The following is a 13,935-nucleotide window of genomic DNA, read 5'->3' as shown; positions in this document are numbered from 1 at the left end:
GTACCATAGCTATAAGCTACACTGTTCTATCACTCTCGATAAGATTTCCCTTACAAAATGTTTACAGAGGGTTAAGGAATTACAGGCATAAACTTCTGCAGTTTAGATGAGACCAACAGATAGAGCACCATTTATTGTCTTGTTGTTCTTTCTAAGCACATTAAAGATATGCTATAGCTTATAACCCTTTTAGATGATCCTGTAGATGGAATTCCTAAAGTACTGTTTGGTCAAATCCAGTCAAGGTACATAGAAATTAATTTTGTCCCTTGTGGGCTATTGTCCATGAAGACCAGTTGTCTTTTCAAACAGTAATGACATTTGGTCTTTAATGAGCTGAACGCAGATTAAACACTAGTGATTGGACTGCTCTGAGGGAGCTGTCATGGGCTCTGAATCTGTGTGGGATGAAATGTTTTTATAATTGTCTGCAAGTTGTTCTTTTTCACGGAAGCTTTTCACAGCTAGTAGACAAGGAGGGAGACAGTTTCATTTTTTTATGCATATGGACCCCTTTCTCCTCCCCTTCCTTAATGCCAAAAAACCTTTTAAAATAGAGGCATTTATGAGTGCCTGCGCATGACTCAGGTGAATGACTTGCAGATATTAAAGACAGCATTTATAGTAAATCAATTATATGGAAAAGTGCATTGAGGACATGTTCTATATTATGTTTGTATAAAGGAAGATTGGAGCAAAATCCTGCTGCTTTCACCTGTTGACTCAGGAGGTTATTAATTATCTGACAAGTAAGCAAGAAAACTGGGATATTTGCTGGGTCTAGAATTTCTTTGTGGTTAGGCCAAGTTATCGATCCCTCTCAAGCTGGATGGATGGGGTAGTGAATTACAGCCTTGGGAATATTTTCCTGAGGACGGGCTGTGTGATCAAGCTCTATGTAACCTTTCTACCTATTTTCTGAAGGGTTTATCACTTAATAAATTTCAGCTAAGCACCCACTAAATGACAACATTTAAATGGTAGTTGAGTATTTAGCAAATTTGATCCTATGTATACATATATTCTCTCTTCTCAGCAAGAAATACTGTTCCACTTCTCTAGTTTATTCATGAATAATCTTGTTTAGTTCTTCATTTATTCTTGTGCAGTTTCTATGACAAGCCTGGTTTTGAATATTCATCAGCAATTTTAATAGTGCCAGTGTGCTCTTACTTTCTTCTGTATCTCTTAGCATTTTATATATCTTGGAGAAAGCAGGTCCTCATGGATTCAAGGGTTAATTTACCTGTGCTAAGAGTGAAGTATTGAACATGCGTGCTACCGTAGTGTAAATTTGGAGGAACTAAACTGACTGGTTTTTGTGTGAGAACTTGGCTTAGAAATGTGTCTTTCTCAATAACATATATTGACAAGACTTTTTTCCTCTTTTCTCCTCTCTGTTCACTAGCCTGTGGTGGAAGATTCTGCCCTGGATGAAGAACCTGTAAAAGAGGTAAATCTGCTTATTCATGGATCACACAAATGTTAGGAAATTATTATAATATAAATTTCTGCCTTTGTGGGAACAAACTGTCTCTGGTACTTACTCTCCACATGCTTCTAGCCCTGAAGATGCAAAACCAACCCATTTTTGGTCTCTTATTACAAGGTCAAATCAAGAAAGGAGAATAGACTTGTTCACTACAGGTTAGGGAATTTTATTTTACAGATACTATCCTTGTGCTGGTTTTCCAAGAAAGAACACAAAACTACTTGAGGCGTATGGATTTCCTGCAGAGAATTTTGTAATGACCTCAAAAAGAGTAGCTGTCATCATAACCATGCTTGTGTATTGTGAATTGTGCCTGATGGATTAACCCCAAATACTATTAAATAGAATTCATTCCTGTTTGTCTGCTAAGCTGGCTCTTCATCTAGAGCAAGATTGAGCTAACTCTTTCGTTCAGGTTGATTTATTGTTTGTAATATTGTAGCACTGTACTATTGTGCTAATTTAAAAAAAAAACAACACACAGACAGAGAAACAAATCCCAAACCTACAGAAAAACACTAGTCTTGCCCCAAAGTGTTTAAATATGAGATAGAAGGTGATATGAAGATACAAAGCAGGTGAGAACAAGTCAACATTCACTGTTACGATGAGCTGAGGGCAAAGCTTGATGGTAAAACTGGCTGCTGCTGGTCCCAGGTGTCAGTACAAGGTGCTGCTGGTTTGTGTAGAGTAAACCAAGGTGTGCTTGAAAGATTGTTAGGCATCTCTTGATCTCAAAAAGTGAAGGAGACTGAATCCCTTCAGGATTGAAGGGGGGCTGCAAAGACACTTGTCTCAATAGCCACCCTTGAACACACTAAGCTGCTCAGTATCTCTTACTCCTTGAAATATCAAACTTACCTTTGATGTTTGGTTTTCAGTTCAGGGGTAAGTTTTTGATACTTTCTGATATGTTAAAGGAATAGCTTTAGCCCCCCTAATTATAGAAAGGAGGAGGAAGTCCTAGTTTTGAGCTCTATGAAATGGTTGCAACTTTCAAATGTAATTTTTTTCTCTCCTTTTCCATTTCTTGAAAAGACAGCACTAAATTACTCTTCAAAAAGCTTGGGGCTGAAATTAAGTGCAGGTAACATCACATTATCTTTGAGGATATTGCTGAAGATTAAATTTCTGGTTTGTGGGTTTGGGTTTTAGGAGGGCTTTTTTTTGTGAAGATAGCCTTCATTTCCTAAATGAATTTAAACCTAGTTAATTTTCATTAGGGATGCATCTTATAATTCTGAAGTTTTAAATTTGGCAGAAAAAAAATGCATGTAATGACTACTTATATAGAAACCTCAGTTCTGTGTTATCTCATTTTCTGATGTGTTTACTGCTGTAAGTATTGCAATTTGGTATCTGTAATTGTGTTTAGCTTTTTCTATGTCTACTCCTGCCTCAGCAAGGCAATGGCAGTGTCTGTATGCCAAGTGGGAGGATATACTTATGTCTGATTGAAAAACCTGCTGCACTTGTGCATTATAAAACATGTCCACAGTGACCACTAACAAATCATTGACAGTGAAATATCACTATCCAATGTATAAGTACCCTTACTCTTCACTTAAGTTTCCTCCATGTGCCTTCATTACGCAGTACTACAGAAAAATACAATAAGAAAAACTGAATCTTTTTCACCTTGACTCTGCTGCTGTCATGTTATTTCAGCCCTTTACCGGCTTAGTATGTAAGCCTGTTCTATTTCTATGAAGCTTTCTTCTTGCTGTAGTGGTATTGTAGGAAGGAACGGTCTACTGTTTGGGTGACTTTATACTGATAACTCTGCTGTGTCCAAACCCAAAGCCAATTTTTTCAGGAAACATTAAAGCATGACTTAAGGCGTGAATTTAAATTATGTAATGCAATGGATCGCATTTGCTTGAAAGATGTTCTTGTAAATAACCTGCTTGAGGCTATGTTGGCCTCCTGCTGTTTCTCCTATCCTGTGTGTAGTACAGACAAATGAGATGGTGGCAAAATGCATTATAAAAACTGCACTTGTTTTTCTGAGGTCTGATCTTGCTGTTGATGTCTTTGGGGGGGGCATAAATTAACAGGATTGTTGGATACAGCAAGCGTTTCTGAGGCACATCTTAGTCCTAGAGCAGTGTGTGTTGGCTCTGCTCTAGCATTGTTGCCTAGATTACTCAGGGTCGCTATCATCAGGGTGTTCCTCTAAGAGGTCCTCCCACAGCTATGGATCCTGTTTGTCTTCCCACAAAAGCAAGCAGGTTAGCAATTTCCTTAAGACAGAACTTCAAATTCCTGCAGCAGTCCTTGCTTAGACTTGTGGGATGCAGTTTTTCTCTAAAATGATTCTTTTTGGCAAACTGGCCTTTTTTGATAGGGAATAACAAGTTTGACCACATGTGATCATTAGAGGCCCAAACATACTTAAACAAGAGTGATGTGCCTTGTGGTCTGGTCTACATCCACGTTAAGCATTGACATTCTATCTAAATCCTCCTTGAAGGTGCAGTTGGCAGCAAAATTCTTTGTCACAAAATTCTTCTTTGTCACAAAATTCTTCTTTGTCACAAAATTCTTCTTTGTCACAAAATTCTTCTTTGTCACAAAATTCTTCTTTGTCACAAAATTCTTCTTTGTCACAAAATTCTTCTTTGTCACAAAATTCTTCTTTGTCACAAAATTCTTCTTTGTCACAAAATTCTTCTTTGTCACAAAATTCTTCTTTGTCACAAAATTCTTCTTTGTCACAAAATTCTTCTTTGTCACAAAATTCTTCTTTGTCACAAAATTCTTCTTTGTCACAAAATTCTTCTTTGTCACAAAATTCTTCTTTGTCACAAAATTCTTCTTTGTCACAAAATTCTTCTTTGTCACAAAATTCTTCTTTGTCACAAAATTCTTCTTTGTCACAAAATTCTTCTTTGTCACAAAATTCTTCTTTGTCACAAAATTCTTCTTTGTCACAAAATTCTTCTTTGTCACAAAATTCTTCTTTGTCACAAAATTCTTCTTTGTCACAAAATTCTTCTTTGTCACAAAATTCTTCTTTGTCACAAAATTCTTCTTTGTCACAAAATTCTTCTTTGTCACAAAATTCTTCTTTGTCACAAAATTCTTCTTTGTCACAAAATTCTTCTTTGTCACAAAATTCTTCTTTGTCACAAAATTCTTCTTTGTCACAAAATTCTTCTTTGTCACAAAATTCTTCTTTGTCACAAAATTCTTCTTTGTCACAAAATTCTTCTTTGTCACAAAATTCTTCTTTGTCACAAAATTCTTCTTTGTCACATCTTTCTAAAATAGTGAGCATATGTGCAATACAGCTCACAGTACTTTGAAATTACAGCATCAGAAGCTAGATTGTAACATTGCTTTGAGCTGTTTTACCCTTTCAAGGGAATTTGTATGCTCTGATTGAAAGCTTGCAAGGCGCTCTTGGGAAAGTAGAGGAGAGAGGCAGTGGAAGTGCTGATATCCAACCAGAAGCAGAACTGGGTGAATCCTCTTAAGTTTTGCTCTATGAAAATTGCATGGCAAAACGGAAAATGGCAGGACCTAGGCTTACTGTTAGCTCCTGTACAAAGCTTCCAAAGACACATGTAACTTCTGCTGATACTGTGTACTCTTGTGCAAATATGAATAATAAAATTGGAGGGACCAAAGGTGGTGGTTCTGTGTGTAGTGCTATGACAAGCATGCGTTGCAGGCTCTACCACTGTTCATAGAGGATATGAATTTATTGGATCCTCAGTGAAAGATCAAGCTTTTATAACTAATGGCAGTAACGGCTAATGTGGTAGTATTTAGGAGCTGAAAGAAGACTGTTGAATGATCACGGTGAGGAAAGCACAAAACCTCCATAGCAGTGAAAATTTTACATTTGTTGCTCTAGTGCTACTTTTATCAAGGCGATGATAAATGCTCATAGCATCATAGAAAGCTGATGTTGGAAGGCACCTCTGGAGATCCTCTAGTCCAACTCTCCCCACCTTGCTCAGAGCAGGGTCAGCGACAGTAAGGAGCCTATCCATTTGGGCCTTGAATGGACTCCACAACCTCTCTGGGCAGCCTATTCTAGCATTTGATCACTGTAAGGGCAAAAACACTTTCTCATGTTTAAATAGGATTTTCTGTGTGTTGATTTGTGCCCACTGCCTCTTGTCACTTCACTGGGTACCACTGAGAAGAGTCTGGCTCTGTCATCTTTATTTTCTCCCTTCACGTATTTATACATCTGTTCCTTCCCTGCCCTATGCATTGTCTTCTCCAGGGGGAACAGTTCCAGCTTTCTCAGACTTCCCTTTTAGGTCAGATCCTCTCATCCCTTAATCATTTTTGTGGCGGTCCACCTTCACTGGACTCGCTCTAGTATGTTCATGTCTTTTTTGAACTGGGAAGCCCAGAATAGGACACTATTCTAGATGTCTCAGCAGTGCTGACTAGAAGAGAAGGATCACCTCCCTTGACCTGGCAACACCTTTTCTAATACAGCCCAGAGTGTTGTCAACTTTCTTTGCCAAAAGGGTGTGTTGCTGGCTCATGTTCAACTCGTCCATCAGGACCTCCAGGTCCTTTTCTGCAAAGATGACTTCCAGTTGTTTGGCCCCCAGCCTATAGCAGTGCATAGGGTTATTCTTCCCTAGGTGCAGGACCTTGCATTTCCCTTTGCTGAATTTCAGGGTAATCCTGTCGGCCAATTTCTCCAGTCAGTAAAGGACCCTCTAGACAGCAGCACAACTGTCTGGTGTATCAGCTACTCCTCCCTGTTTTGTAACATCTACAAACTTGCAGAGTGTGTACTCTGTCCAATCATCCAAGTCACTAATGAAGATGTTAAACAATACTGGACCCAGTATTGACCCCTGGGGTATGCCACTAGTGACTGGCCTCCAGCTGGACTTTGTGCTGATCACAACTCTGAGTATGGCAGTTCAGTTTTTGATTGATCTCACTGTCCATTTCTCTAGTCAATACTTCATCAGTTTGTCTGAGTTGATGATATGGGAGACAATGCCAAAAGCCTTACTTAATCAAGATAAACCACTTACTTCTCTACCCTCATCCACCAAAACATCTCTTCATAGAAGGCTGCCAGGTTGTTTAAGCACAATTCTCCTCTTCATGAATTTATGCTGACTACTCCAAATCATCTCCTTGTCATTCATATGTTTGGGAATTCTTTCCAGAAGGATTTGCTTCATCACCTTTCCAGGGATCAAGGTGAGACTGACTGGCTTGCAATTCCCTGGATCCTCCTTCTTGAAGGTAGGAGTTACATTTTGCTTTCTTCTAGCTCTCAGGAAGCTCTCCGAATTGCCGTGAGTCTTCAGAGTATCAATAGTGGCCTCATAATCACATCAGCCAGCTCCTTCAGCACTCATGGATATATGTCATCAGATCCCATAGATCTTATTTCTTTTATATGTCCAGTTTGTTTAAATGTTCCCTAACCTGACCCTCCTCCACCAAGGACAAGTCTGTCTTTTCCACTTGTTTCAGGGGCTTGGGATTCCCAAAGGCCTGGTATTACCAGTAAAGACCAAGACAAAGAAAGCACTGGGTACCTTGGCCTTCTTGTATCCTTTGTCACAATCTCCCCTTCCCCACTCAGCAGCAGGACTAAAGGTATTCGTTTTGCTGCTGATATACCTGTAGCAGCCTTTCTTGTTGCCCTCCGTGTCCTTCACCAGATTTAACTGCAGACGGGCTTTGGCTTTCCCAACACCATCACTGCATGCTTGGATGGTCTCCATATTCCTCCTGGTCACCTGCCTGTGGTTCCTCTTCTCATACTTCACTTCCATGTCTGAGTTTTGTCAGCGGCTCCTTGTTCATCCACGCAGGCCTCTTGCTGCCTTTGCATGATTTCCTATTGGTCAGGGTGGCCAAATCTTGAGCTTGCAGGAGGTGATCCTTGAAAATTAAACTCCTCTCCTGGACCCCTCTTCCTTCCAGGGTCATCTTCCATGGCATTCATCCAAGCAGGTGCCTGAAGAGGACAAAGGCTGCACTACTGAAGTCCAGGGTTGTGATCCTGCTTTTTGCTTTGTTCTTTCCTCTCAGGATCTTGAGCTCCTTATGGTAACAGTAACCAAGACTGCTCTTGAACTTCACATTTCTGACCAGTACTTCCTTGTTTGTCAGGATCAGATCCAGCAGAACAATTTCCCTCATCAGTTCCTTGATCACCTGTGTCAGGATGTGCATTTAACAATGCAGAAATCTCCTGGCTTGCTTGTGTACTTTCAGAAGATACCAGGGTGGATAAAATGGGGGAGGATCAGGGCCTGCACACATAAGGCTTCTTCCAGTTATCTGAAGAAGGCTTCTACTTCTTCCTGGTCAGGTTGTCTGTAGTAGGTACCTACCACAGCATTGAGGCACATCTATGCTAGTGTAATGCTGAACTGCCAGCAACAGCCTCTTTCAAAGGTGCTAGAGTAGTATTCAACTACAGAGACAATGGAGAACGTTTCCAGGCTGTTTGTTGTGGTCGTCACTAGGATTATCTCAAAACAGCTTAACCAGTGTATACAAGTACTAGAATTGCTGGTATATCACTTCATTTCTCTGACGAAAATAAAGCAGCTAACTTGAGGAAGGTCAGAACATTCTGGCTTGCCATTCAAAAAATTGCTTTTGTTGCAAAATTGGAGAGGTGATTGTTGTTTTTTTTTTTCCAGTAGTATCTGGTGAACTTTGCCTCGTGTCTCTCACTTCAATTGATCAAAGGTCTCAGTACACCTAGTATGGACTGTTCAATTCATTATGAAACGGATCGATGTTGTAGATGCTTTTTAATAGTGATTGTAATGACTGCTTAGCAAAGCAAAAAAAAATCCACATCTCTGAGTGGTTAAGCCTGCAGGTCATGGGTTAATAGGCATACTGAGGATCTACAAAATGGAATAACTGTGTAAATTTCTCTGCTGCTTCATGATTTGTGTTTTTTGGTTGTCAGGAATGATCACAACACAAGCTCGTCCTGGGACAGGAGGTTATTAAAGAGAATGACTGAAGTTGGTTATTTGTATTGGTGTATATGTTTTTATACATATGCACACACAAAAACGTCTGTACCCTGTTAAAAAAAGGAACAGACTATTCTTTCAGGGGAAAACAAATAGGAGGGTGAAATCAAATGAGTGGTATGGCACAGAGTGCAGAGAAGTATAATTATATAATATGATGTAAAAACTCTTGAGGAGGGAAATCTAGTTAAATTTGCTAGATAATGACAGCACTATTTATTTAACATGCTGCTTTTTTCTTCCTCCATAAAAAAATCCAAACCCTCAGAATTAAGGAACCATGCTTAAAAAAAAAGTTCAAAGTAATGAAAAATTGTTTTCTTATCAAGCAATGCATTATCATCAGCATAAATAAGTAACTGTGAGTTCAGATATTATACTATGCACCTCTCTAAAACAGATGTATACAAATCTCTCTAGGACGATTTGTTTCTTTCTATAGAAGTAGATACTGAGTGAGCTCAAATGCAGGCCCCTATCTGATTACTGGAAAATGATGATTGCATAGATTCTTACAAAATTACACTGGTCATGTATTTAAGAAAGAAATTATGGGTATTTTCTTCTTCCCACAGTTGTTCTTTGAGAATGTTATGTAGGTAATGTAAGCTGTTTTACCTTAAGTAAATTTTAAGAATTTTTTAAAAATCTCAAGTATTTGGCTTTTAGGAAGGATTTGGTATATAATAACTCTGTAAATTGATTTTAGATTTTTTTTTTTACATTTGGGGAATTCATCCACAATACCTATCTTCTAACACTTTTGAAGTAAATAACTGATTTGTTTTGGAATGAAATTGATCAGGCAACCAACTGAATATTGGTTTCTGTTTAACTTCATGCAAAATAGAGTATATAAAAATGTGTCCTTGATGGAGGTGAAGGGTTATTGCATTGCCTTTGTGTGGATAAAATATGAGAGGGACAGCTGGGGTCATGAAATGAATGCAGTGTTTCTTTCTCCTATTGCACCCCAGAGCCTGTGTTCAGAATCCCAGCACTGGAGGGAAAGCTGACAGGACAATGGCCACTCTGCCTTCTTTAAAAGAGAATTTTGTTACTTCTGAGTCTTAATAGATTGACTCCTTGTTGTCACTGTCCTTGCCAACTGAATCAGGACAGACACAGGGGAGATCAGTATAAAAAGAGGAAAACCTGATTATGGTTTTTTTACTTTGATCTTTTTCCTTCCCTTCCCCCTTGTACAATTCATACAGCAAATAGAGAGACATAGAAAAATTCAAATGTTTTGGGCAAAGTAGTGTGTAGAAAAGGTTAAAACTGAAATAACTGTGACATTTTAATTGGATATCATTAAACTTAAAATGTTTAAGTTAATGTTAAACTTTGGTTTCTAGCTATTTTTATTGCACAGTCTGCTACTTCTTTGAATTACTCTTACTGCTTTCAGACAGTGTGCTGCTGTGGCTCAGATGCATCAGAGACATATAGGAGAATATAGCATTTAAAAAAACTGCTGAAAAATGTCTGTGAACCTTGTTCGGGGTTTCTCAATCGCTTTGGCTTTCTGCAGCTGTTGTTAAGATGCCGATTATCTATAGTGAGTGACAACCTGCATTGAAACTATTCTCTCCATGGCCGAAGGGTGACAGATCCTGTTTCTCAGAAACCTTTAAGAACCAAAAATGAACTCGGGTTCAATATCTATTGAGACCCTAAATGATGAGGTGATGGGTTTTTAGTTGGTAGAGAAGGTAGCTGATAATTATAATTGGTGGAAGAGCTTTCCTTACCTGCGATAACGGCTGATGCTTGCTCCCACTGAAGTGTGACTCTTACATGTGTTGGCTGTGATCTTCTTGAGCCTTTATTGAATCAGGACTTTGCTGTGGCAGTGATCTTGCCTCTGTTCCTGATGCTCCAAGAAGTACTGATGCAGTGGGATGGTGCAACCTGCAGAGTTCAGGGGCAATGCATGGGGGAGAGAGGGGGGGTGCTTTGGTGTGTTTTTTGGTTGTGTGTTGGATTTTTTTCCCTAAGTGGACACCAAAATGTCTAACTCCAATTTACTCAATCAGGCAGGCAGTTGGATGCATAGCAATATATGCGTTCAGAAGCTTTTAAAATAAACTTTTCAGACTGGACTGTAGCAGTTGCTACAAAGCAAATGTCATGCTGAATGGGGAAAAGAAGTTCTGATAAAGTATATGCAAGATGTAAAAAAATTTCACAGAATTAGGCTGCTTGATTTTGAACAAGGGTTATTACTTAAGACAAATGAAAGTTCATCTGTGGAAAACTGTTCCCTCATGAAAATGAACTTGTTCCATAATGGCAGTTGGTGCTCAACAGAGTGTGCTGGCAATGAGCTAATTGTGTCATCAGGAGAGATGAGTCACTTGGCAGACCCTAGAGTCAAGGATAAATTGTTTCTGTGATGAGTACGGTGCCTCCTAGAGAGATGTATCTTTTTGAAGTGGAAACACTACAATTTACATGTAGATGGTTACAACTCTAGGGTGAGAAAATCCATTTTTCCTCATTACAATGAGCTGAAAGTAAATTGTTTTCCCTTTTTTCCCAGCTTACTTTAGTTTTCTTGCTCACTCTGTGGTTTGTTCTCTTCTAAGAACATAGTGTTTTGTGTTGAAATAAGAATTCTTCCTTTGAATCCTCTTCTCTCTTTTCCCGCTAATTCCAAGGTTTATAAATAACTCTCCCCCCAAAAAAGTGATGTGGCAAAACTAGCACTGCTGCTGTTCTGGAAGAAAAAGCCTTCCTCTGACTGCTTTCTTCCAAAGATTTGATGGGAAAAATCAGAAGGTAGCTCTACCATCTGTAACAAAGGAAAAAAAAAATCTCAGATGGACATGGTTAGACACAGAAGAATTATCATGTCATTGTAGATGTCAAGAATTAAGCTTCTGTTTCTAAGTAGTTACGTGCTTCAGGGTGCAATTTATGTTATCCAAGACCTGACTAGTTTTCCCTGTTGACTAAAAAAGGGAGCTCTGGGTAATAAATTAGTCTGGCTGCATTTGAACAAATGAGTCAAACCCAGAACTTCAAGTTTATAGGATGTCTGATCAGTATGTGTGCATGCTTATTGCACTCAGGGTTTCACAAAAATTATGTTGAAATTTACAATGGTGTGTGAAGTATGTAGTGTGGTTTTTGTTGCTGCTCTAAATATGTTTTGGAAGTTAAGGAGGAAGGCCTATTACCTCTGCTTAAGCACCTGGATGCTTAAAAACTAGCAGCTATTTTGTTTGATTTGGCCAGTTATTTCTGACAGGTGGCCAGGAAATTCATATTGTATAAACATCTCTGTGGAAGACAGAGGGTTGCATCAACACCAGAAAAGTGTGGGGCTGAATACAAAGATCTGATGTTTAGGGTTGCAGGTGGGTATTTGTATAGTATTGCCTATGTGAAGCCAACTGCAAGTTCCCAGTTGTTCAAAACTTTGATCCAGCATCTCTATAGAATTTCTTGCATATCTCAGTTGCTTGAAGTGTAGGTATCATGATCAAATGACCTCTTTGTAATTATATGAAGTTTAAAACCTTAAGTCTTCTAAACATTTTTATTCTGGATGTGAGTGCGGAGCTTAGTAAATGACGAATTCTGACCCTATTTAGACCAGTCTTATCCAAAATGGGCTTGGATTTCCTGATTGCTATTTTAGTCTCTACTTTGTAGCTGTTTTCTCTCCTTTTTAATTGCTATGTTTGTGTGAAGTCAGTAGTTAGAGTGATTCCTAGGTTCTTTCAGTCTGGTCTAGGATTCTTCTTTCTGTTACCAAACTTCAAAAACCAAAAGGGAAAGCATAGTGTGTGCCAACTGGCAATTGCGTGTATGGTGGATGATTTAAGCACAGTCTATCCCTTTAATTGGTGTCTTGTGTTATTTGTGGCGCCTTGAGTTTTAAGTGTGGTGTTTAAGTATATTTGTTTGTATTTAGGCACTTGAATAAATAGCCTGATCCTTTTGTACACTGTAGCAACCACAGTTCTTGCCCCCAGTAATCAGGAACTGCGGGGTTCTCAATTATTTACTAATCGAAAACTTTTTTACCTTTTTAGTCCAATTCTCAATTTTCAACTGTGGTGAGAAGCTAATACTAATATATTTAGTAATACCTCTTATAGAAGAAAATATTCCTAACGGAACAATGAGTGATACAGTACCTCTAAAAAAGCTGATACACTCTTGTACATGAGACTGTTATTTAAGTGAGTGGATTGCTTCCTGGTATGTGTTAGTAAACATGCATGTTTAATTTACATCATCTCCTGCCCTTTCCTATAAAAAGTCTTGTATTATGATAAACAGTCTTGAGAGAGACTTCTTGTACAGTATAATATTACAGCAGCTTTTAACACAATTTGCTTTATAAATCTATTTTTTTTTTCCTAAGGAGACTAAAAGTTGTGAGTCACCCTTCCTATAAAGGGAGCTGATACAAAGGAATTAAACTGCAAAAGCAGTGTCTTGGCTACGTCAGTGAGCCTTCTTTGAATGTTTGTCATCTGAAAACTGTTTCTGACTTATACAGAAGAAGTGTACCTGTGAATTTCCACATCCCACAGTGTGCCTGTGAGCTGTGTTATCGGCTGGAGCACTGGTAGCTAAAGGTGCAAAGCACCCTGCTTTGAAACGCTGCAGCTGTGGTCTCAAAAGCTCTTCTGAGCACTCTGCCCAGCTGAATAGGGAAGGAATGGTAAGGGGTGTGTGTGTATGTTTGGTTTTTTTTAATATATATATATATATACACACACTTATGCTTTTAGCTGAAAAGGATGTCTTTGAAATGCTTGGTCTCTTCACCTCCTTTCAAGTCACTTTGGGAGGCTCCTTAGAAGGGGGAGAGCAAAAGGAGAAGGAGGGCTAACTTCTGTTCCTAAAATCAAAGGTAGAGCAAGGTGATGCTTGGCACTCCCCAGCCTCCTAACAGCAGTATTCCTGACTGCACCTGACACAACGGGCCCCTGAGGTGAGGTCTGTCTAAAGCCTGTCCTGCAGCAGCTCTGCAGAGGAGCCAGTTGCAGAGGTGGGGATGACGGGGTCTATCCAGAGGGGAGTTTTCCTAGAGCAGCCTCCTTTGGGCTGTCCTGCTTGTCAGCATGCAGCGCGATCCAGAAGTAGCCTTGGTTCCTTGGCCCTGTGGGTGCCAAGCAAGGTTAGAAGTCCATCCCAGCAGGGCTGGGTGCTAGGCAGTTTGATTTACACAGAGGTGTGCTTGGGGGTTCCTTCTCAACCAACCATCTAGGTTCTCCACAGATGCCTAAATGATCTCTTGCACTGTTAGCAACCAAATACTTGGAGAAGATCATGTCAAAGCTGAATACCTAGGCCTGATATGTATAATACTGTTAACTTTTAGGGGAAAACTGAAGGAGTACCCATTTCCTTTAAATTTCTAGACTTGCACTAGATGCACAGAGCACATCTGACCCAGAGAATGGGGTCAGAAGATCT

This window comes from Calonectris borealis, chromosome 3 (genome assembly GCF_964195595.1).
Source record: "Calonectris borealis chromosome 3, bCalBor7.hap1.2, whole genome shotgun sequence".
Taxonomy (NCBI): domain Eukaryota; kingdom Metazoa; phylum Chordata; class Aves; order Procellariiformes; family Procellariidae; genus Calonectris; species Calonectris borealis.
Note: the sequence above shows the minus strand (reverse complement) of the source record.